The 26,654-nt window shown below is 36.3% G+C and overlaps 2 long non-coding RNA genes across 2 annotated transcripts; both read left to right on the top strand.

Annotated features, from left to right (window-relative positions):
• The first annotated feature begins 22,212 nt into the window (after positions 1-22,212).
• On the top strand, positions 22,213-24,765 carry LOC125473325. Its single transcript, XR_007255241.1, has 2 exons — positions 22,213-22,319; positions 24,679-24,765. It is a non-coding gene; the product is annotated as an uncharacterized LOC125473325 (long non-coding RNA).
• Positions 24,766-24,954: 189 nt separating this feature from the next.
• LOC125473324 lies at positions 24,955-25,449 on the top strand. Its single transcript, XR_007255240.1, has 3 exons — positions 24,955-25,057; positions 25,138-25,194; positions 25,280-25,449. It is a non-coding gene; the product is annotated as an uncharacterized LOC125473324 (long non-coding RNA).
• Positions 25,450-26,654: the final 1,205 nt, after the last annotated feature.

The raw sequence follows: 26,654 nt of genomic DNA, 5'->3' as shown, positions 1-26,654 counted from the left end.
TCTTTGGCGCAGGGATACCTTGAAGATTTGAATGATGATATGCTTGAAAAAGTCATTACAAGTGGTGTAGAAGTCAAAACCAAGGGAGCAACATCCATGCAACCCCACGGCACAAATACACTATCCTATGCCGTGCATCCTAGTGAGGATTTTCTTGAAGTAGTTGCTGCCCTTGAGTCATCACCAATACATGATGGTAAGTTTCCTAACAAAGAGTCCATTCCCATTTTGACTAACAAGTTGCTTCCATCCATAATTCAGACACCTATCCTTGAACTCAAACCTTTGCCAAGCCATTTGAAGTACATTTTCTTAGGAGAAAATGAGACACTGCCTGCCATCATATCATCATCCCTCACGGCACAAGAGGAGGAAAAACTCATGCATGTGTTGAAGGAGTACAAATCTGCCCTAGGATGGACATTGGCCGATATCAAAGGTATAAGCCCCACAACTTGTATGCATCACATATTTCTTGAGGAGGGGACCAAACCAACTAGAGAGGCTCAACGCCGTCTTAACCCTCCAATGATGGAAGTTGTGAAAAAGAAGATAATCAAACTTCTTGATTGTGGAGTCATTTATCCTATCTCCGATAGTCGTTGGGTTTCACCTATCCAATGTGTGCCTAAAAATCCGGAGTGACGGTTGTGGAGAATGCCAAGAATGAGCTTGTACCCATGAGAATCCAAACCGGTTGGCGTGTATGCATCGATTATAGGAAGATAAATGCCACCACAAGGAAGGACCACTTCCCATTGCCGTTCCTAGATCAAATGTTGGAAAGGTTAGCGGGTTATTCTTTTTATTGCTTTCTTGATGGATATTCAGGTTATAATCAAATTGTCATTGCCCCGGATGATCAAGAAAAGACCACTTTTACTTGTCCCTTTGGAACATTTGCATATCGACGCATGCCATTTGGTTTGTGCAATGCCCCTGCCACGTTTCAAAGGTGTATGGTAAGCATATTTTCTGATTATGTTGAAAGGATTATTGAGATATTCATGGATGACTTTAGTGTTTTTGGTGATTCTTTTGATAAATGCTTGGATAATCTCACTTTAATCTTGAAACGTTGTGTTGAAACAAACCTTGTTTTAAATTGGGAAAAATGCCATTTTATGGTTAAACAAGGTATTGTTTTGGGTCATATAATCTCTGAAAAAGGAATTGAAGTTGATAAGTCTAAAGTAGATCTTGTACGCTACTTACCCTCTCCTACTTCGGTTAGAGAGGTTCGTTCTTTTCTTGGTCATGCAGGATTCTATAGACGATTTATCAAAGACTTTTCCAAGATTGCACAACCCCTATGCCGCCTCCTCCAAAAAGATGTGTCTTTTGAGTTCAACGAGGCATGCGAGAAGTCATTCAAGCATCTCAAAGAGCTCCTAACCACGGCACCCATCATAACTCCCCCGGATTGGTCCATTCCATTTGAATTGATGTGTGATGCCTCGGATTATGCACTTGGGGCTGTTTTGGGTCAAAGGAAAAATAAACAGTCACATGTTATTTATTATGCTTCCCGCACTTTAAATGATGCTCAATTGAATTATTCTACAACCGAAAAAGAACTCTTGGCGGTTGTATTTGCTTTAGATAAGTTTAGATCATATCTTATTGGCACTAAAGTAATTGTTTTCACTGACCATGCAGCCTTGAAGTATCTTTTCACCAAAAAGGAGGCCAAACCAAGGCTCATTCGTTGGATGCTCCTACTTCAAGAGTTCGATATTGAAATTAGGGACAAGAAAGGTTGTGAAAACGTGGTGGCTGACCACTTGAGTAGATTGGTGCGTGAAGAAGAGTCCCTCCCCATTTCTGAGACGTTTCCGGATGAACAACTTCTGTCCATTGAGGTAAGTACCCCTTGGTATGCCGATTTGGTCAATTTCTTGGTGACTAAGCAAGTTCCTAACACCCTAAGCAAGGTCCAACGTGATAAATTGATACATGATGCAAGATTTTATGTGTGGGATGATCCATATCTATGGAAATATTGCCCAGATCAGATTATTAGAAGATGTGTGCCAACTTCTGATTTTAACTCAATTCTAGCATTTTGTCATTCGTATGCATGTGGAGGCCATTTTGGTACCCAAAGGACAGCTCGTAAAGTGTTAGAATCTGGTTTTTATTGGCCTACATTGTTCAAAGATGCTAGAATGTTTTGCTTAACATGTGATAGATGTCAAAGAACAGGTTCTATTGGTGCAAAAGACCAAATGCCGCAAACACCTATCTTCAATGTTGAAATCTTTGATGTTTGGGGTATTGATTTCATGGGTCCTTTTCCTTCTTCATTTGGTTTCACTTATATTTTGCTTGCGGTTGATTATGTTTCTAAATGGGTAGAAGCAAAAGCTACCCGTACTAACGATTCTAGAGTGGTTTCAGATTTCATCAAGACTAACATTTTCTCTAGATTTGGGATGCCGCGGGTATTTATAAGTGATGGAGGTTCACATTTCTGCAATAGGACCATTGAGGCACTCTTCAAGAAGTACAATGTCAAGCATAAGGTTTCAACACCTTATCACCCACAAACAAGTGGCCAAGCCGAAGTATCAAATAGAGAGGTCAAGCAAATCTTGGAGAAGACCGTGGGGCCTAACCGGAAGGATTGGAGCATGCGTTTAGACGATGCACTATGGGCATATCGCACTGCCTACAAAACACCCCTAGGGATGTCTCCATTTCGGCTAGTTTATGGAAAACCTTGTCACTTACCCGTGGAGGTAGAGCATAAGGCACATTGGGCCATCAAAACGTTCAATTTGGACTTAGATGCTGCTGGAATGCATCGGAAGCTCCAATTGAATGAGCTTGAGGAACTAAGGAATGAAGCCTACGAGAATGTCCGCATTTACAAGGAAAAGACGAAGGCGTTTCATGACAAGATGATTAGGGGCAAAACCTTCACAATTGGGCAGAAAGTTTTACTTTTTAATTCTCGTTTACGTTTATTTCCTGGAAAGTTACGTTCTAAATGGATTGGACCTTTTGTTGTTACTAATGTTTTTCCACATGGTGCAGTTCAAGTCCAAAGCTTAAGGAATGGGGTGGAATTCAAGGTCAACGGACATAGATTGAAGCCATACTATGAGAATGCCGTGGGGCAGGTTGTGGAGGAGATCTCACTCCATGCCGTGGGCACCAATGGTGCCTGAACGTGTTCTTCGTCCGGCTGTAAGACGTTAAAGAAAGCGCTACTTGGGAGGCAACCCATGCCATTCAACAAAGGAAGACCTAGAAAGCACTCCAATTCCAGATTTGCGTTCCTAAACCCTTCTCTTTGTTGATTCTTTCTAAACTGCCTATTAGTTGTTTTACTTGCTGTTTGTGTAATTCTATGCTTAAAACATTGAGGACAATGTTTGATTTAAGTGTGGGGGGGTAACTAAGTGTTTTTCATGCAAATTCGTGGGATTTTATCACCCATTATTTCAAAACTTGTTCCTTGCTGTTTTTAAGTGTTTTTAAGCAGTTTTGGTGTGTTTTAGTATGTTTTGAAGTAAAAATCCAAAAATCAAAGAAAAATTTGAAAAATTTGTTTTAAAAAAAAAAAACCCCAAAAAAGAGTTGTTTTTGTGTGTGTGTTTGTGTCTTAGGGTACCTTCCAACACAATGATGAGGATTTGGTTTTTAAATACATGGCTGTTAAAGAGAGTGATTAACATGGATGAAAGTTTGATTTACTCTATGTTTATGCTTGGTTGTGGTTATAACTTATGAATTCACATGCAATCATAAAAGAAAAAAATCAGTTTTTGTAACATGCTTGAAGGAAGGAACTCAAATTAACGCTACAACCTTGTGAGACTTGAGCCTAAACGTTTATTTGGAGAGTTATAATCTGTGCATTCTTTGTTTTCTAAAATCATTGCATGATCTCATTATTCTTTGCTTGGTTGCTACTTAGAAGGCGTTTCATCATTTAGTTCGAAACACTAGAAGTCATGCCCATTTCATTCAAAGCATGGTATTGATTAGCATAACACATATTCAAGATGAAGTTGTGTGGTGACCACCACTTTAGCCAAAAAGCCGTGTGCCCTACTCCATTATATGTTTAGGTGTTAACCCCATTGAGCCTTGTTTAGCCTTTTCTTTGTTAACCCACATTACCCTCACCTAGCCTAGATTAGGACTATCCATACCCTCGTTCTTAAAGTATAGTAAGCATGATTCAAATGGAATTCCTTTATGGCAGAAACCAAGTGTGGGGGAAGTTTTTATTTTGAGAATTATGTGCCATAAGCACGGGTAGAAAGAAAAGAAAAGAAAAATTCGTGAAAAAAAAAAGAAAAAAGAAATGAAAAAAAAAAGTATGAAAAGAGTTGAACAACATGAGAAAAAGAGTTCCAAGGTGTTGTTTGTTGAAGAAAGGGTCCAAAAAGTTGAATTCGGCCCCAAGAAGTTGTTTAAAGTCTTCCCCTTGTGTTTTTAAGTTAATTTCTGCAAACTAAGTGAATTCTAAGTCTTAATTTCATTACTTTGCTTACTAATGCTTGAAGAACGTTTGTTTTCCCTATCCTTTCTTTGTTAACCAATACCCCAAGCCCCGTTGCAACCCTTAAACTTCTATCTTTAGTGTTATGTGTTTCAATTTGTTGAGTTTGAATTTGGTATGAGCATATGGTGTCACTGGTTCTCGCATCTAAGTAGTAGCATTCCATTCATGAGATCATATCTAAACATGCCTATTAACTCCGGAAATTGCGTTCTTTGTGATACATATATGTGAGCATTCGTTTTTATATCTACATCAATTCTCTCACATATAACTAGTATAGGGTGTGTAGTTAGAAAATCTGAGTGAAAATAGAGTGCAAATCTATTAAGGATTGAGGGAATTCTCTAACGCATGTTACTACATTCAAAACATTGTTTTAATTGGTTAATTGTGAACTAGTAAGTAGTGACTATGATTAAGCATGTGCTTAAATGTTAAATTGACTCAAATCTGTGGGAATGATAATCTTTAACATGTCATGTGCATTGGAAATCCCTGAGGCAAACCTTGGAAGGTTTAGATTATGTTTGTTTGTTTTGTCTTGTTTTATTTCTTTGTTTTGCTCGAGGACTAGCAAAAGCTAAGTGTGGGGGAATTTGATAGGAGCATTTTTATGCGACTTAATTGGCTTGTTCTCATGCATTTATGTTGTTTTTCCTTAGTTAGTTTAGTGTTTAAAGTCATTTTCGTGCAATTTCAGGTTTTAGTGTCAAAGTATGCAAAAAGAAGCAATTTGGAGCATTCTAGAGCATTTTTGGGCCAAGATTGGATAGTGCAAGCATGGAGGCATGAGGATGGACGAATTTGAAGGCTTGAATTCAGTTAGGGAGCTGCAAGGGGGCCTAAAAACCTTATTTCTAGAAGGCTTTATCTATTCACACATGGTGCCTAATTTCTGTATTGGAAGAACAAGCCGTCCTAGCTTGTCACTAGTCGTCCTACCTTGTCTCCTAGCCGTCCTAACTTGTCACTAGCCGTCCTACCTTGTCTCCTAGCCGTCTTAGCATGTCACTAGCCGTCCTACCTTGTCTCCTAGCCGTCCTATCTTGTCTCCTACCTTGTCCAAGCCATCCTACCTTGTCCAAGCTACACACATATATCCTTTAAGTGTTTCATGTATAGAATTTCTGGTACAAAACCTTTTGGTTTCAACTAAGTTCTAAACCTTTCCTAGCCCTATAAATAAGGCTTTGCAGCAAGGCACTAAGGGGATCACTCATTCACCCAACTTTCGTCCATTCATCTAGCCACACCACTCTACACATCCTAAAATCCTAGAAACACAATTCCAACCAAACACTACACCTTGCCGTGCCTATCCTCCATCCAATTCCATAATCCCTGATCCTAAAACACATCCCAACCATCCCATCCACCTTTATGCCGTAGCAAGGAGAAAGAAGGAAGGACTCTTGGATGCTTAAGCTTCGTCGTTGGTGCATTCTAGGTGTAATTCGTTTTATGATTTCAATGTTTAATTTATTTTCCTTTCATTTTGCTATCAACATGAGTGGCTAAACCCCTATTGGTTAGGGGTGATTTCGAAGCCATAACTATGTGTGCAAGATGATTTGATAAATTCCAATTAAGAGTTCTTGAATCGTGAATGCAATTGGCTTAACTGTGCGAGTAATAACATATTTGTGTTTGTTAATTAGGGGTCGGCACTTAATTGGCTTGCATGAATATGATGCTAGAATATAAGTTTGTTTCACATAATTGTCACACACTTATATTCACAAGTAGTGAAGGTTGCTAGTCACAATCGCGTTAAGTTCAATTCCTAGCATAAGTGTCATGATGTCATAGTCACAAGTGCTTTGTCAATGCTTATAGTTTTCATTGAACGTAATGATCTTTGATTGTATCTTTATTATGATGTCATGTAAGGAACTTTTGAAGAATGTTTTGGGTTGTCGTATGATGTCATCCAATTCAATAACACAAGGAAAACTTGAGAATTAACTAGTGATGTCACGGTTAATTTGGGGCATTGTCATTCATAATTCTATGAAGGAATAACTGGAAATCGAGTCATTTGCATACTTGTCATGTGTGGAGAAAGAACCCCTAACTAGTCCATCATCCATTAAAAACCCCAAAAACGTTTCAAAATCAGTTTTACTTTGCAATCTGTTTTCTCAACTTTAATTTCGTCCAAATCAAATCCCCCTTTACTTTGAAGTCTCAATTTAGTTAGAAATTGTTTTGGTTCATTTTTTTAAGTGTTTTGAGTCAAGTTTTCAACCAATTTCGTCCAAATTAGTGTAGGTGCTCAAAACTGCCCAGAAAGTGGTTTTTAGGCAGTTTTGAGTCTTCTAGTTGCTGTTTTGAGTTTTTGTTTTGTTTTAGTGTTTTAACTTTGGTTTTTCATTCTTTGAGTCCAAATTAGTGTTTTTAACTTTGTTTTGGAGTTCTTAGGTTAGTTTTCAAGAGTTTAGCAATCCCTCCTAATCCCCGGTTTTGAACGATCCCTACTTACATACTTTGCTACAATTGTCAGAAGAGGGTTTAATTTGTGTGCTTAATATATTTCGCATCAATAGTCCATACACAAATCAACCAACAAATAAAAATAATCTTCTTTTTCAATCATTTTCTCTTATGCGGAACAACCAGCTAATACCCTTCATGGCCAAAACACAAAGAATAATTCATATATGTTTTTCAAGTTTCAAATCACATACAAAAACAGATACACTATTTTTCCAGACTCCCAAAAAAAAAAAAAAAAAAAAAAAAAAAGAAAAAAAAAAAGAAAGCAAGTGCAAGCACAAATCTTGTGAAATAATTATGAATATTCTATAAATAATCATATGCAAATCATTACCCGATTAATCACCAAAAGATCACAACATAAATCCACAGCTAGAAATTGAAAGACATCATATGATAGGAGCATATTTATGCGCCTTAGTTTGCTTGTTTTCTTGCATTTATGTTGCTAGTACTTAGTAATTTTAGTACTTTAAGCTATTTTCGTGTGTTTGTAGGTCCAAAGGGCTAAAGGAGCAAGAAAGTGCATTTTGGTGCATTTTGGAGTAGTTTGGGGCATTAAATGGATTGCATATGCTTAAAGCCAAGTAGATGGACGAAATTGAAGACGAAAGGAGGCTAGGAATAAATAAAGGGATGAAGAAATGAAAATGAAGAACAAAGAGTTCACATTCATCACCAACACAACCATGCATCCACACATTCTTTCTCCATCATTGTCGTGCATAACCCACCTTCATTCCAGCCATTCCACATGCATTCATCATCATAACCTAGCTGTCATTCCACTCCTTTGTGCCGAGCATTATTCCCCCTACATTCCACCTAATCCACATGTTTTCCCAACAATATAATTGAGCCAACACATGCACCCATCACCCAACAATCCCCTTTGCCGTGCATTATTCCATCAATTCCAGCCACATTCCACATGCATAACCAACCTAGCTGTCAAAGCACATGCACATTCACCCTAATCACTCACATACACAACCTGCCATCATTCCTACCCATGCCGTGCACTCCCATCCACATTTCCAACCTAGCAACACCCTTTAATCATTCAACCTAGCTGTCATGTTCCCTCTTTTAATCATTCATCTACCTATAAATAAGCATCCATTGCAGCCACAAAAGGGGGATTCTCATTCACTCTTCCATATTCAGAAATTCACCAAAAAGAACCCTTGGTGCCATGCCTTGAGGCACCATTCCCTACTAATCCAAACACCATCAAAAACATCCCCCTTTGGCCGTGCCCATTTCCACCATTCCAGAAATTCATACACACTTCACACCATGACACAACCATTCCTTAGACCTTGTGCAGCAACAAAGAGGAAGAGAAGAGGGCCTAAACGTTCATACAATTCAAGTTTGAGTTGTTGGAATGTTTAGGTGTTTCTTTTCCTTTGATTTCAATGTTTAATTTCAATTCTCTTTGTTTTGTACGTATGAGGAACTAAACCTCCCCCTTGGCTAGGGGGGGATTCGAAATATATGTTTATACTTGCAATATGATTTGATTACTTCTAATTACGTTTCATAAGTTGTGAATTCAATTTGTTTAACTGTTTGATTGATAACTTATTTATGTATGTTTATTGAGAGTGCACGCTTAATTTTCATGCATGAATATGACGCTAGAATATAAGTGAGTTTCACCTAATAGTTATGAACTTATATTCACAAGTAGTGGAGGTTGCTTATAAACAATCGCGTTAAATGAATTCTTGGCAAGAGTATCATGCATTCGTAGTTACAATTGCCTCGTCAACACTTATAATTTTCATAGAGCATAATGATCTCTCATTGTATCTCTTCTATGCATTCATGTTGAGAACCATTGGAGAATGATTTGAATTGTCGCATGCATCATCCAATTCAATAACATAAGGAAAATTTGAGAGTTAATTAGTGCATCACGGTTAACTTGGGGTGTTGAGCATCATGGTTTATTGAAAAGCAATTGGAAATCGTTTTATATGCAAGTGTAACATGTGTGGAGATGAACCCCTTAGCTAGCCATCCCATCCATTCTATAACATCTTATTCTGTTTTGTTTCCAAGTTTCTGTTTTAATTTCAAATTCATCCAAAATCAATCCCCCTTTACTTTCTTGTTCTTTAGTGCTTAGAATCTGTTTAGTTTATGTTTTAAAATGTTTTGAATCAAGCCATAATCTTAAATTCGTCCAAAATTGGGTTTAAGGTCAGAAACTGCCTAGTTAGTGTTTTTAGGCTGTTTTGAGTCTTTTGAACTTGTTTTGAGTCCTTTGAGTCTTTGTGAACGTTTTTAACCTTGTTTTTATGTTTTTGAGTCAGTTTAGAGGTTTTAGCAAGCCCTCCTAATCTCCGATCCAGAACGATCCCTACTTACATACTTACTACAATTGACAAAAAGAGGGTTTAATTTGTGTGCGTATAATTCACGCATCAAATTTTGGCGCCGTTGCCAGGGATTAGCAAACTTTGCTAATCCCTTGGATTGTTTTATTTTCGTTTGATTTTATTTTATTCCAGATTCTTAATCTTGTTTTGTTTCTTGTTTTAGGTACTAGTTTATGACTCGGAGTTCTCATCCGATTCGTGAACATATCCTGAAGTGATTGGGTTCTTCGTCCGGCTGCAAGACGTAAAAGAAAGCGCTACTTGGGAGGCAACCCAATACTCTGAATAAAACAAAGCATGTGCAAAAAAAAAAAAAAAAAAAAAAAAACATGGCAGAAAGATGGAGCCTTCACAAAGGTTGTTTTTGTTTACGTGAAGCCCCACTACGTGGCAAAACTCTAGGAGCGGGAGGCATCGGAGCAAGAGGCATCGGAGCAGGAGGCATCGGAGCGAGAGGCATAGGAGCGGGAGGCACCGAAGATAGATCATTCGAGGCCCCAATACTTGGTGGAACGCTAGATGACGCAGGAAAAAGGTGCCTCTGGAAGAAAGACGCAAGCCTTTGACGATCACTTTGCATTCGACCTTGAGATTCTTGCATCTCATCAAGCTTACTCTTTATGCCTGTCGAATAATTATTTGCAAGCACGTGCAAACTTCTATTCTCGTGCTTAAGCTGTTTGATCTCTTGCTTGAGATTTTCCACCTCTGCCATCAATGATTCAATCTGACGGGATCGAGCAAGTAGGCGTTGGCCTATGTTGGACACAGAGCCCGCGCACTGAACACTAAGAGCTAGGGACTCTTGAACGGCCAACTCATCGGACCGTCCTGAAAGCAGCTGACTATCTTTAGGAGTCAGGAGGTTCCGAGCTACTATCGTAGCTGTTGTTGCATCCGTCATCACAGAGTCTTCACCTGTAAGAGGGCCATTAGAAGATAAAAAAGACGGGCACCATACCTTACCCTGACGAGGCGCAACCGGATCACTGCTGAGACTCAAATCTAAGCAAAGGTTAGATGGGTTAGATGGGTTAGCCATTTTCAAGAAGTTAAAAGAGAAGGGTTGGATGGAGTATAATCTCAAAAGGCCGGAGATGATTTTCACGAATGGGCAATCTTCAAAGTGTGCATGTTAGAGGTGATCGATCACCTCTATAAAAGAAGAGGCGACACAATCACCGATTCAGAATTGAAGAGACACCACTCTTCAAAGCTAGATTTTCCGGCGTAAAGTTCGCCAACTCTTCAGACGAAATCCTGGCTTTTCAGATAAAGCGTGCAACTTTGTCAAAAGATTTCTGACAAAGTTGAAGACGCGTAGAGGCCGAGAAAGCAGCTACACACTTTTGCCGACAAGCGTGGGTGATAGGAGCATATTTAGGCGACTTACTTAGCTTGTTTTCGTGCATCTATGTTGGTAATTCATAGTTATTTTAGTCCTTTATGCTTCTTTTGTGTGTTTTCAGGTTCTAAGGGCTTAGGGAGCAAGAAAGTGCATTTTGAGGCTATTTGGGGCACTTTTGGGCATGGATTGGAGAGCTTAATCATGGAGCAAAGATGATGGACGAAATTGAAGCCTTGTATGCTCTTTGGGGACATCAAACAAAGGGCCTAGCCCAATCAAACAAATCCTTTGAGCCATGGAAAACCTCTAGCCCAATCAAACATATTATGCCATGCAAACCAACCTATTTTAGGCCCATTCTATGTACTTAAACCCTAGCCCTTTAAACTAGTCCATTTATCACTTATCACTTTCATTCACTTATCACTCACCACATATCATTCATTTATCACCACATATCATTCATTTATCACTTATCAAACCTTTCACTTATCACTTCCATTCACTTATCACTTATCATTTCCATTCACTTATCACTCACCACATATCATTCATTTATCACTTATCATACTCATAATCATCTACACATTTCAAACATATGCATTTCATCTCACATGCACACCCACCTCTTTCCAAACTAATTCACATGCATACCTATTCTTTAAATCAACACATGCATTCACACACATGCACATCATTCACTCACATTTCCACCATTCATTCTTTATTCCACAAACAAGTCACATGCATTTCCACCTTCCTACTTCATCATTTCACCACATTCTCCCTCTTTAACTCATTTCATTATTCATTCACTTTGCATTCATTCAATTCCACCCCACATGCACCCTTTATTCTTCATCATTGCAACCATGGCACATTTACACCAACAAAACAACTCCCATGCCATGGCCTACTCATATTCTCATTTCCTTTCCAACATCTCACATGCATTTCCACCTTCCTACTTCATCATTTCACCACATTTTCCCTTTTATTTCCACATGCAATTCTTCATCATTGCAACCACAAACACCTTAAACAAATAGCCATATACATCTCCACTCCTCCTATAAATACCCTTGCATTCATTCATTCAAAAATCATCTCATTCACAACACAACAACACACCACAAACACATTCCTTTCTCCCTTAGAATCCAAAAACCATCTTCCATTTCCACCAATCCTCATCCATTTCCATAATTCCCCAACACTTCCATCCCCCCAACCAACCTATCCTTAAACCTTGTGCTACAACAACGAGGAAGAGAAGAGTGCCTAAACGTTCATACAATTCAAGTTTTGAGTTGTTGGAATGTTTAGGTGTTTCTTTGATTTCAAAGTTTCATTTTAATTCTCTTTGTTTTGTACGTATGAGAAATGGAAGAAAAGAGTGCTTAAACGTTCATACAATTCAAAGTTTTGAGTTGTTGGAATGTTTAGGTGTTTCTTTGATTTCAAAGTTATGAGGAACTAAACCCCCTTTAGCTAGGGGGTAATTCGAAACTATGTTTATGTTTGTAATATGATTTGATTACTTTTAATTACGTTTCATAAGTTGTGAATTCAATTTGTTTAACTGTTTGATTGATAACCTATTTATGTATGTTTATTAAGAATGAACGCTTAATTTTCATGCATGAATTTGACGCTAGAATATAAGTGAGTTTCACGTAATAGTTATGAACTTATATTCACAAGTAGTGGAGGTTGCTTATAAACAATCGTGTTAAACATATTCTTGGCATAAGTTTCATGCAATCATAGTAACGAATGCCTCGTCAACACTTATAGTTTTCATGATGCTTAATGATTCTTGCTTGTATCTCTATTATGCAATTCATGTAGGGAACTTGTGAGGAATGCTTTGGATTGTCGTATGCAATCATCCAATTCATTAACTTAAGGAAAACTTGACGGTTAATTTAAGCAGACCTAATTAACCCGGGGCGTTGAGAATTCATGGTTTATTGAAAAACAATTAGACATCGTTTTGTATGCAAGTATAACATATGTGGAGATGAACCCCTTAGCTAGCTTCCCATCCATTCATTTCCGTCAAATCCATATTTACAATTTGTTTTGTTTCCAAGTTTCCATTTTTAGTTTAAAGTCGTCCAAATCCAATCCCCCTTTACTTTATTGTTCAATTTAGTTAGAAATCAATTTAGTTTGTGTTTTTAAAGCATTTTGAGTCTTTTGGTTTGTCTTAGTGTTTTAACGTTTAGTTTCACATTCTTTGAGTCTAGTTTAGTGTTTTATCTTGTTTTTACGTTTTTGAAGTCAAATCCAAGTGGTTAACAATCCCTCCTAATCCCCGGTCCAGAACGATCCCTACTTACATCCATACTACAATTGTCAAAAAGAGGGTTTAATTTGTGCGCGTATAATTCTCGCATCAGTGGGTGACAAAGCCGAAATCCCGGCTTTTCAGAAAACGCGTGTCACTTTGTCAAAAGCTCTCTGACAAAGCTGAAGACGCATGGAGGACATTGCCGCATCCGCTCTACTACTTGCCATTACAATTCCTATATACATCAACATTCATGGCAAGACATACACCCAAAAACGCATGATTTTCCTTCTCGGCCGAAAATGTAGCTGCAACCAAACCCCTCAACATGCTTTCTTCTTCTCTTGAGAACACCTATTCAACCATTGATGTACCCCCAAAGAAGATACCAGATGCCTGGAGTACAGATGAGGCAAGAGGAAATGGTGGATCGAAGCATATGGAGACAAGCGCAACAAATATATGTGCTGATTCATTCGCTACTTCTTCAAAAGCAAAATATCTCATATCATCAAGGGCAAAAGCAAAGGTATCTCATATCATGATCTTTCCCTGTCTTTTCCTTTGTTTTTGCTATTACTCGCATGGCAAAGTAAAAAGAGCAATCAGCCGGCACTTGGAGTCAGTCTTCCGATCTACCCTCTTCAGTACGAATTAGAAAGATTGAACAAAGAAACAGGTCATCACTTCCACCTTGTGCTTGCCTGCCATGTGTCAGAATCCTCCAGCCCTGTTCAAGATTAGCCTGTGGAAAAACTCAAGATCAAGCCTCAATGCAATTACCAAGGAGAAGATGGAATTTACACTCCATAACCAGATTTACATCCCTAAACTCTTCTCTTTGTTAGATACATTCTGCCATGTTTAGTATGTTTAGTTGATGTTTATGTGTTTACTTTTGTTTGGTGTGGTTTTAAGCTTAAAACGTTGAGGACAATGTTTGATTGAAGTGTGGGGGGGTAACTAAGTATGTTGATGCAAATTCGTTGGATTTTATCACCCATAACTTCAAGTGTTGTTCCTTGCTGTTTTAAAATGTTTTTAAGCTGATTTGGAGTGTTTTAGTGTGTTTTGTTTTATAACTCCGAAAATCACATAAAAATTTGAAAAACATGTTTTGAAAAGCCTAAAAAGAGTGTTTTGAGTCGTTTTTGTGTGTTTGTGTCTTAGGGTACCTTCCAACACAATGATGAGTTTCATGGTTTTTAATTGCATGACTATTAAAAAGAGTTATAAACATGAAGAAAAGTTTGATTTACTCTTGGTATATGCTTGGTTATGGTTATAATGTATGACTTCACATGCAATCTTAAAAGAAAAATTAGTTTTTGTAACATGCTTGAAGGAAGGAAATCAAACAAACATTACAACCCTGAGAGACTTGAGCTTTAAACATTCTTTGGAGAGTATTAATCTGTGATTCTTGTTTCCAAACTCGTTGCATGATCTCATTATTCTTTGCTTGGTTACTACTTAGAAGGCGTTTCATCATATAAGTTCCAAATACTAGAACTCATGCCCATTTCATTCAAAGCATGTTATTGATTTGCATAACACATATTCAAGATGAAGTTGTGTAGTAACCACCATCAAAGCCAAAAAGCCATGTGCCCTTAACTCATTTTGTGTTTAAGTTTAACCCCATTGAGCCGTGTTAGCCCATGTTCTTTGTTAACCCACATTTTCCTCACCTAGCCTAGTTTAGGACAATCCACACCCTTGTTCTTAAAAGATAGTGAGCATGACTTAAATGAATTCCTTTTGAGTTACATTATGCAAGAAAATGAGTATGGGGGAGGGAAAGTTTGTTCTTAAGTTTATATGTATGTTTTGAGATTCAAAAGAAAAGAAAAAAATTGTGAAAAACATATGAAAAAGAAAAACAGAAAAGAAAAGAAAGAAAGAAAGGAAAAGAGCTTGTTCTCCCTTTTTGTTCAAAAGTTGAGTTTTCATTCAAAAGGGAATTCTAAGTTGATTCAAGTGCTTTGCCCACTATTTCTTTAAGAACCTTTGTTTTTCATACCCCTTCTTTGTTATCCACACACCCCAAGCCCCGTTACAACCCGTGACTTCAATCTTGAGTGTTATGTGTTTCAATTTGTGGAGTTTGAACTTGGTATGAGCATATGGTGTCACTGGTTCTCGCATCTAAGTAGGAGCATTCCATTCATGAGATCATACCTAAACATACTTATTAACTCTAGAAATTGCTTTCTTTGTGATATATATATGTGAGTGTTCGTTTTCATTAATCTTCTCACATATAACTAGATTAGGGTGTGTAGTTAGAAAATCTGAGTGAAAATTGAGTACATATCTTGTAAGGAATTGAGCAAATTCTCTAAGGCATGTTACTACATTCAAAACATGGTTTTAAATGCTTAATTGTGAACTAGTATGTGGTGACTATGATTAAGAATGTACTTAAGTGTGAAGATGACTAAAATCTATGGGAATGATGATTTTTAACATGTCATGTACATTGGAAATCCTTGAGGCAAATGTTGGAAGTTGTAGGTTGTGTTTTGTTCATTTTGTCTAGTTTCGTGTTCTTTTGTTGTTTTGTTTTGCTCGAGGACTAGCAAAAGCTAAGTGTGGGGCAATTTGATAGGAGCATATTTATGCGCCTTAGTTTGCTTGTTTTCTTTCATTTATGTTGCTAGTACTTAGTAATTTTAGTACTTTAAGCTATTTTCGTGTGTTTGTAGGTCCAAAGGGCTAAAGGAGCAAGAAAGTGCATTTTGGTGCATTTTGGAGTAGTTTGGGGCATTAAATGGATTGCATATGCTTAAAGCCAAGTAGATGGACAAAATTGAAGACGAAAGGAGGCTAGGAATAAATAAAGGGATGAAGAAATGAAAATGAAGAACAAAGAGTTCACATTCATCACCAACACAACCATGCATCCACACATTCTTTCTCCATCATTTCCGTGCATAACCCACCTTCATTCCAGCCATTCCATATGCATTCATCATCATAACCTAGCTGTCATTCCACTCCTTTGTGCTGAGCATTATTCCCCCTACATTCCACCTAATCCACATACTTTCCCAACAATATAATTGAGCCAACACATGCACCCATCACCCAACAATCCCCTTTGTCGTGCATTACTCCATCAATTCCAGCCACATTCCACATGCATAACCAACCTAGCTGTCAAAGCACATGCACATTCACCCTAATCACTCACATACACAACCTACCATCATTCCTACCCATGCCGTGCACTCCCATCCACATTTCCAGCTTTCCTCCTTGCAATTCCAACCTAGCAACACCCTTTAATCATTCAACCTAGCTGTCATGTTTCCTCTTTTAATCATTCATCTACCTATAAATAAGCATCCATTGCAGCCACAAAAGGGGGATTCTCATTCACTCTTCCATATTCAGAAATTCACCAAAAAGAACCCTTGGTGCCGTGCTTTGAGGCACCATTCCTTACTAATCCAAACACCATCAAAAACATCCCCCTTTGGCCGTGCCCATTTCCACCATTCCAGAAATTCATACATACTTCACACCATCACACAACCATTCCTTAGACCTTGTGCAGCAACAAAGAGGAAGAGAAGAAGGCCTAAACGTTCATACAATTCAAGTTTGAGTTGTTGGAATGTTTAGGTGTTTCTTTTCCTTTGATTTCAATGTTTAATTTCAATTCTCTTTGTTTTGTACGTATGAGGAACTAAACCTCCCCCTTGGCTAGGGGGGGATTCGAAATATATGTTTATACTTGCAATATGATTTGATTACTTCTAATTACGTTTCATAAGTTGTGAATTCAATTTGTTTAATTGTTTGATTGATAACTTATTTATGTATGTTTATTGAGAGTGCACGCTTAATTTTCATGCATGAATATGACGCTAGAATATAAGTGAGTTTCACCTAATAGTTATGAACTTATATTCACAAGTAGTGGAGGTTGCTTATAAACAATCGCGTTAAATGAATTCTTGGCAAGAGTATCATGCATTCATAGTTACAATTGCCTCGTCAACACTTATAATTTTCATAGAGCATAATGATCTCTCATTGTATCTCTTCTATGCATTCATGTTGAGAACCATTGGAGAATGATTTGAATTGTCGCATGCATCATCCAATTCAATAACATAAGGAAAATTTGAGAGTTAATTAGTGCATCACGGTTAACTTGGGGTGTTGAGCATCATGGTTTATTGAAAAGCAATTGGAAATCGTTTTATATGCAAGTGTAACATGTGTGGAGATGAACCCCTTAGCTAGCCATCCCATCCATTCTATAACATCTTATTCTGTTTTGTTTCCAAGTTTCTGTTTTAATTTCAAATTCATCCAAAATCAATCCCCCTTTACTTTCTTGTTCTTTAGTGCTTAGAATCTGTTTAGTTTATGTTTTAAAATGTTTTGAATCAAGCCATAATCTTAAATTCGTCCAAAATTGGTTTAAGGTCAGAAACTGCCTAGTTATTGTTTTTAGGCAGTTTTGAGTCTTTTGAACTTGTTTTGAGTCCTTTGAGTCTTTGTGAACGTTTTTAACCTTGTTTTTATGTTTTTGAGTCAGTTTAGAGGTTTTAGCAAGCCCTCCTAATCCCCGGTCCAGAACGATCCCTACTTACATACTTACTACAATTGACAAAAAGAGGGTTTAATTTGTGTGCGTATAATTCACGCATCATCATATTATCAATTCAAGATTAAAAATAAAAAATAAAAAATTCACAACGAAGCAAGCCAATTAACAAAATCCACGAAGAAAATCTCAAAATTCCAAAACTTAATGAAAACAAAGACGCACTCAGGCCTAAGATTTCAGTTACACAAAAGCTATAACCAAATGTAAAATTTGGATTTTTGCAGTGTTTCTTCGTTTTTAACAATATTTGGGTTGCACGTATATGGACGGTGGTATCTTGGCTTCAAATTTTGAATTTGTAAAGGTTTCTGTCATTAGATACACAAATGCAAAATTTGGATGCTCCAGTGGAAGATCAGGCTGCAAATTCAAAATTCAAAATTCAAAATTCAAAATTCAAAACACAAATTAAACACAATTCGAAAGCGATTTAATAGTTACCAATGATAAATCCACCATGCATGTAATAAAAAATACAAAATTAAACAAAAAAAAATACAGAAAGAAGAAAAGGGTACCATATATTTGCATGTCGCTGCTGCTCTTCAGAACCCACAAAATTCGAGCCGAAAGATGGTGGTGGCGGTCATTCCGTGAGAGAGAGAGAGAGAGAGAGTTCAAGACGCAGGCTCTGAAATGTCAACTGGTGTTGCAGTGCGATTCTTGAGAGAGAAGTCGAGAGTGGGTGAACTGCTGTTGCGATGATCTGCATGAACCGTCTGGCAGTTCCGGGCTTGAGAGAGAGCCAGAGAAATCTGTGGAAGCAAATGGAAGAGCTCTGGCTTTCCACCCTTCTCCCTTTCTCAGATGACTAACACGCGTAAATTCAAACCCCTTCCCTCACCAACACTCGTCTACGATGGGCAAAATCGGTAATTTACTGCACGATCTAAAAGAAGGTTACAAATTGTGAAGAAAATAAGGGGCAAATCCGTCCGGACATTATAGGTAAATAGTAACCCAAAACAGCTGATAAAGCAAGATTTCTTACTATAGTATTAGTATATGATATAATTAATATAAAGTGATATCTGTATTTAATTTTTTTTATTTTTTGAAATGCAACGGTTGTGAAATTTGTGAACTAGACCCACCATGGGTATATTTGTATATAAATTGAAGGCAGGTTCGGTTAGAAACGGTGCAACTGGGAAAGAAGAGGGAAGATGGGTTTGTAAGGGATGGGTCCCATTTTTAATAAAAATATTTGTTTTTATTTTTATTTTTTAATCTTTAATCTTTAATCTTTAATATTAGAAAGCCAGCAATCAACTTTGGTGTCTCAAGGCTTCACCAAAAAAATCTAAACTAAAATAACCCTCAAACAAAAAAAAACAAAAACCGACACAATATAATACATTAAAAAACTCATGGACATTTTTGTCAGAATACAAAAATATAAAATTTGTTTTATGTACAGAAAAAGAAAAAGAAACAGATAACTCCTCCATTTTAGGAGAGAGAACAACCAACGTGGGGAGAAAAATCTTCAGGATTAGCACGTTTAATTTTCAAACTGCATAGCAATTTCCATACAAGGAAACCAACCCACCCACGTCTATCTTCTATTCCCCCATTTTCTGATCAAACTTCTTCCTCACACAATTCCACGTACAACTCTATTCATTCTGTTTTCTAACTGCAGCCTACCACTCCATATTCTCTCCTTCTTTCACTACTATTTCTCTACAGGTTTCAGTTCTCACCCATTTGCATGCTAAGAATGTACACAAATCGGTAAGTCTCTCTCCCGCGCATTTTCTTTAAATTCGGTTTGGTTTTCTATAATTTGATAATTTTTGGGTTTTTATTTTATTGTAAAATGTAAAATCTGTTTTTTTTTCGAATTAAAAAAAAAAAAAGTAGGGTTTAATTTTTACTGTTGTTTGATTTAGTTCTCAGCATCATTCGTGGTATTGTAGTGATTCACTACCCGATTAATAAAACCCATATTTTAATTCTTTTAATTTTATGGATTTTTGGCATCTAATTTTGGTTTTTGATGTCTTCTTAGTGATTGACTTCTTTGGTGTTTATTTTGTGATTGATGCCTGCAAATAGAAGTTTTGAAATCTTGGAAAATTTGAAATGTTAGGGTTTGATCTGTGTTCGCTCGAGATTGGTGGTGGTTTCATAGCAGTCCAAACAAAAGTGATATTAAATTCAAGCCAAGAATAGGAAATTTTGAAGTATATGTTATTCTGTTTCTGCAAGCAATGTGATTGCATCCCTTAGACATTAGGTATATGCCAAATCTAATAAAATTTTAATATGCGATTTTGTGATAATCTTCCATGGTAAGTGACTTTGGTTTGTTTTGGTTGACCTGAATTTCAAATTTTCAGTTGAATTGTTTGTTTTGGTTTGTTGCGCATGATATGAGCTTCAAATTAGATAATTTATGTGTGTTAATACTTATCCTTCACTAGCTCGCTCAATTGCATAATTTGCATTAGTTGTTGCTTGAACATGTTCTGTCAGTTACATTTTACGTCGGGAAATTTCTTTCATTTTAGATTTTTTTTTACCCCTTTAAAGCAAAAAAATAATGCAATTATGATTAAAGTTTCGTTTTTGGTACTTCCCTAATCCTGTGATTGAGTGGAGGGTATAGCCGAAACAGGAAAAACTTATGCACACGACTTTCTTGATGTTAACGGCGGACCAGTTCTCATAGTGGATGCTTCTAAGCATCTTTCTGCTGTAAGTTTTATATTTTTCGCCATGTCCAACTCCATACCATATAATCTTAATATTTTTGAGGTGTTACATACAAATTTTTATCAATAAAATAGTGCTACTTTTTAACTTAAAACATGCAGACAAATCGTGATTGTTCTATCAATTAATGGAATTGTCTTCTACATTTGATTTTGCTTTCAATTCTTCTTTTTATTTTAATGAAATTTCTAATCTTCCTTTAATCATGATTACCTAATCGATTTCCCTTTCCGTTTTTTATTCGCCATTTTCTCTAATTTTGTTCATCAAGATGTGGTCTGCATTTTCTCTTTTCCATTGTATTTGAAATTCACTAATTCAACCTCAAATGGTTGTCGTATTCATCTCACAGATATAAGCAATGTGTAGATCTTTCACCGAAGAGTTTGACAACGACTGTTGAATAGGATAAATACGCAGGTTGGTCGTGGAATTTCTTCTACTTTTGATTTTTTTTTTCCTAGCCACCTTTCATAAGTGGAATTTCTTCTCTTCATTTTTCCAGTTTTGTTGAATTTATTTTTTGTTCACGTCTTTCCTTTCGTTCACAAGTTTATTATTTCTGTTGGGTTCTTAATATGGATGAGTTGGTTGTGCTTATAACATATTAGCCAAAATGTTTAATGTAATATGAAGTTATATGGTCCGACTAATTTAGACGGATTAGGATGTTTCAACTAATTTCTATCCATTTTAGGAGGAGATAAAAAATCATGATAATTATCCTCTAAAAGATAGCAGTTATGAAGAGGAGGGAGAGATAAATGATAAAGGCAACAAAAACAAATTAAAAAAATAAAGTCGAGAACATCATTTTAGGAGATAAATATTAAAAAATAAAGTTAAAAAAAGGCCACAAGGTGAATAACTGCTTTCTATTTTAGGAGAGAGATATTAAACAGAGAAATTCAAATTTGTTATGTTGGGGAAAAAAAACAAATAAAACAACAAGAACGGAATAACTTCTCCTCCATTTTAGGAGAAAATATTAATATCTATATTAAAAAAAGTTTCTAATACATTATACTAACATATGCATATGGTCCAACTAATTTAGACGGATTAGTATGTCTCCAACAAATTTCTATCCATTCTAGGAGGAGATACTAATATCTTATAAAATGATATATATATTAAAAAAATAAATAAATAAAAAAAGAAACCAACGTGGGAGAAAGAATGGGGTAAAGGTTGCCGTGGGTTTTCAAAAAACCGTGAAGCTTGCCCACTACAAGCACTAACTTCCCCGTTTGTATAATCTCATTCTTTCTGTTCCTACTTATTTTCCCATATCCAAATTCAAATGTTAATTTTCCCCTCAGTTATACAACTGCTATCAACAGTTGTTGCTTGGTTTTACAGACTCTCACACTCCAACGTAGGATAAAACAGGTATTAAGCAACGCCCGATTCATCATTCTTCTTTATTTCAATTTTTTCGCTTTTTTGCTTTGCCATTCTTCTCCCACTCCCTCTCCCCAGGCGTAGAAAAGAAAATAATCTAGGTGTAAGCTTCTTTTTTTCACTTTTTTCCCTGCATGGTTGTACTCATTTTACACATTTTCATGTAAGCATAATATGTAATTGTATGAATATCCAGGTTTAGCTTCATATGGGTTCTTTTAACTTCTTCCTTTGAAATCTTCATTGTGTGTTTTTTAAAATTTCGGTCAGATTATGAGTTTCACTTTTGATTATCTTAATGTGCTGTACGTGTGCTATGGTAATTTTAAAAATTATTTGTTTTCATTCTTAGGATATTTACAAGAATACCCACAAAAAATGAAGAAGGAACCTATTGATAAGATCTCAAATAGACGTGTCTGTATTTTTACACCTGGTTGGGAGATATCTGTCGGAGTAAAAACTACTGATCTAAGCCAACTGATTCTCAAAGAGTGGAAAAAGAAGAAGCATGAGCAGTATGTTGATAGGAGCATATTTATGCACCTTAGTTTAGCTTGTTCTTGTGCATTTATAGTGTTTTTCCTTAGTAAAGTAGTCTTTTAAGCTAGTTTTATGTATTTTCAGGTTTTAAGGGCAAAGTATGCAAAAGGATGCATTTTGGAGCCTTTTGGAGCAAATTAGAGCTTGGAATGGACATCATATGCTTGGAGCCAAAAGGATGGATGAAATTGAAGATTTGAAGATGGTGTTTCCTACATGAACAAGGTTTCCTAGTTGAAGTAGGAAAGTCCCTAATGAGCAAGGTTTCCTAGTTGAAGATGGATTCCTAGAAGAATGAAGATTCCTACTCAAACAAGGTTTCCTACTTGAAATAGGAAAGGCAAAATCCAAATAGTTTCAAGAGAAGCAACAAAGAAGTTTTCCAAGTCCAAGAAGGAAAAGGAGTCCAAGATGAAGAAGGAATGATGAAGACAAGGTTTCCTAATCCTAATAGGCAAAGTTTCCAAGTACAATGAGGAGTCCTTATCCATTTAGGGCACCTTATCCATTTAGGACACCCTATCCTATCCTTGTCGTGGGTTTTATCCAATTCTCCTTAGTTTTAGGGCTTTCTAGAAGCCCTAAACATTATCCCTAAGCTTTGCCGCACCCTTATCCCTTTTTCCCTACAAATTTGGCACTTAAAGCATGATTCTAGGAACCTTATCTTACCTCCTACAAAGGTGGCGCCCAAACCCTTCTAGAAATCTAATTTCCCTTGCCTTGCAAGGCATTCTAGAAGTCTTATCACCTTATCCCATACCTGCCGCACCTAGGAAGCATTATCCCTCTCTATTTCTGATTTCTAAGCCTATTTCCTAGTCGATTTGGGTTATTCAAGTCCATATCTGATTAGCCTAGGGTTTTAAGTGCCTATATATACTCATATTAACCCCTAGATCAGATCACCACCTCTCATACACCTTCATTCACTACAAAAATTCGTCCAAACCTCTCCACACCCTTGCCGCAGCCACCAAACACCCTTCTCCCTAGTTTTAGACCCTTGCCGCACCATCCCCTTCCCCTAAACACTACTACATCCCTCCATAACCATACATCCATACACCTAAGGCCCTAAAACCTGTCCCTAGACCCTTGCCGCACCAAGGAGGAGGAGAAGGAAGCTCGGAAGTTCATGCAATTCAAGTTCGCGTCGTTGGAATTTCTAGGTGTTTCTTTTCCTTTGATTTCAATGTTTAATTTCAAGTCTCTTTGTTTTGTGCGTATGAGGAACTAAACCCCCCCTTGGCTAGGGGGGGATTCGAAATACATGTTTATGCTTGCGATATGATTTGATTACTTCTAATTGCGTTTCATAAGTTGTGAATTCAATTTACTTATCTATGTGAATTACATTGATTTGTGTGTGTTGGTTGAGAGTGCACGCTTAATTATCATGCATAAATTGGATGCTAGGATATAAGGAAATTTCACCTAATCATTATGGAATTATATTCACAAGTAGTAAAGGTTGATGATCTCAATCGCGTTAAGTAAATTCTTGGCATAAGTTTCATGCAATCATAGTAACAAGTGCTTCGTCAATGCTTATGGTTTTCATAGAACTTAATGATTCTTGCTTGTATCTCTATTATGCAATCATGTAGGGGACTTGTGGGGAATGTTTTGGGTTGTCGTATGCAATCATCCAATTCAATAACGTTAGGAAAATTTGAGGGTTAATTAGTGCAATTCACGGTTAATCTGGGGCGTTGAGAATTCATGGTTTATTGAAAAGCAATTAGAAATCGTTTTGTGTGCAAGTATAACATGTGTGGAGATGAACCCCTTAGCTAGCTTTCCATCCATTAATTAAATCCAAATTCGTTTAAAATCTGTTCGTTTTACAAAGTTTTAAGTTTTGTTTTTAAATTCGTCTAAAACCAATCCCTCTTTACTTTGTTGAGTCAAATTAGTTAGAAATCAATTTAGTTTGTGTTTTTAAGTGTCTTAGGTCAAGTTAAAACCAATTTTCGTCCAAAGTTGTGTCTAGTGTTCAAAACTGCCCAGATTGTGTTTTTAAGGCAGTTTTGAGTGTTTTTGGGCTGTTTTGAGTCTTTTGGTTTGTTTTGGTGTTTTAAAGTTTAGTTTTGCATTCTTTGAGTCTAGTATAGTGTTTTATATTGTGTTTCTACGTTTTTGAGTCAATTCCAAGTGATTAACAATCCCTCCTAATCCCCGGTCCAGAACGATCCCTACTTACATTCTTCACTACAATTGATAAAAAGAGGGTTTAATTTGTGTGCGTATAATTCTCACATCATATGTATCCTAAATTATATACAAATTTGTTACACGAAATCTAACATTATATATACCTTCAATATATAGGTGGCGCATGAAAAAGGCTGTGGAAGAATTAAAACCTTCAACAACTCCTCAGATCATACGTATTTGGAATAAAGTCCAACAAATAAGGTACAACACCATTTCTTACCTATTTATTTTTAATGGAATTCTCTATATCATTCTACAAATTAATTATCTCAAATTATAAAATAAAATAAAACAATTTATGGGTGCAAAAAAAAGATTAACAGTGGCCAAACAACTTTTCGAAATACAGTAAGTCTTCTCTTATTTTCATACAAAAGTATACTATAAATTCAAATTGCATTCAATTTTCAAATATAAATAAAATTGCATTTTTTGTCAGTTTTACAAGCATCACACTCGTCTCAAAGTACAAAGGTTGAAGTACAAGATTAAGGTAATATTTCTTATTATTTAATTTTGTAAATATTGTTACAATTTGTTACCTCAAACTTGACAAATATATTTATCTTTCAGTATTCTACAAGTAACTGGAGTAAAAGTATTGCCATGAGAAAATTGTCAAACTTAAAGGTATTTAGGTTAAGTTGCTTACAATCTTTATAGTTGGGATTGTGCATTATAGTTAGACTTCTTATTTTATCATCATTGCTTGCAGATTAACCATGAAAATCTAAAGCATCAAGTGCAAGCAAATGGGTGGCAAGCATGGCTTTGATTTCACACGTAGGCGCTATGTTTACATATGTACATGTTGTCCATATTTTGCTTTGCTTCATATATTAGGAGTTCATCCCTAGCTAGCCTATAACTTTGATTGAAAACTTATGAATCCGAAACATTTTGATTTAAGGACATTAAGTGTTGTCAATATGTATTTAGAAATCAAATTACATGTCATATTTTCATTTTTTATATTTATAAATAGTATATGTTTCCCATTTTATCTTCGTTGTTGTTTTAAAGACAAAATAGTAAATAATGTATGAGAGATTACTCACATATGTGCAACTTGGATGGAATATATGCTCCTAAATTATTCAACAAATGTGGCAATATGACAATATGGCATGCGATAACACCATTATCACTTTGGAATGATGGGATGATTGTACGGTAACACCATTATCTCATCAACCTTTCTTCAACTCAAGCAATTGGAACTACGTAGCCTGGCCCATGCTCTAATGTTGAACATCTCAGTCCCAACCCAAAATGGCACCCCCATAATTATGTACTCACTCCTCTAACTGCATCAACTATCCCATTCACACAACCATTGAACAAATGATCTGCCAACCTGCTCGAATGACGCCAAATATTGCCCATAATACCTTTTTGTCCGCCATAATAAAAAATTGTTGTTGTGCACCCTTTTAATACAGCCACTAATCCTCATGTTACAAAATATATTGATCATTTCATATTTTCCATACAACATTAAATAATTAAGCATATTTTTTTATTTTTTATATGAGAGTTTAAGGAACCTAACTCTTGATCTTCTTCTGTACAATATATAAGGGTAAAATGGTACTGATGGAGATAACAAAATTCTAACTAGACTGAGTAACTTAATTACCAAAGTCATAATAATGATCAAGCATAGCTCATTTCGTGAAATCAAATTCTATCAGCCAAACAAAAAAAAAAAGACACCATAATAATAGCAAGCAAAAAAAAAAAGAAAAAAAAGTGGATTGGTTAGTGTACAATTCATAAATTTCATTTTTGGGTACAATAGGCAGGTGCAAAAAACTAAGTTAGATGATTGAACATAATAAAAAATTGAAAATAATAAGAAATTGTTGTGATGGACACAAACACAATTTGTAAAATAATCACTTAAGAAATATACGAATATTTAAAACAACACATCTTTGGGGCGCGTAGCGCCCGTGATGCAAAAATGCCTCTCGCACGCACGTTAGTGCGTGCAGAGAGGCTAGTCTTTAATATTAGAAAGCCAGCAATCAACTTTGGTGTCTCAAGGCTTCACCAAAAAATTCTAGACTAAAATAACCCTCAAACAA

Source organism: the organism of the source record quoted next, unplaced genomic scaffold (assembly GCF_019419815.1).
Source record: "Pyrus x bretschneideri cultivar Hongxiangsu unplaced genomic scaffold, Pyrus_bretschneideri_v1 Contig82, whole genome shotgun sequence".
NCBI lineage: Eukaryota > Viridiplantae > Streptophyta > Magnoliopsida > Rosales > Rosaceae > Pyrus > Pyrus x bretschneideri.
Note: the sequence above shows the minus strand (reverse complement) of the source record. Positions and strands in the feature narration are given on the sequence as shown.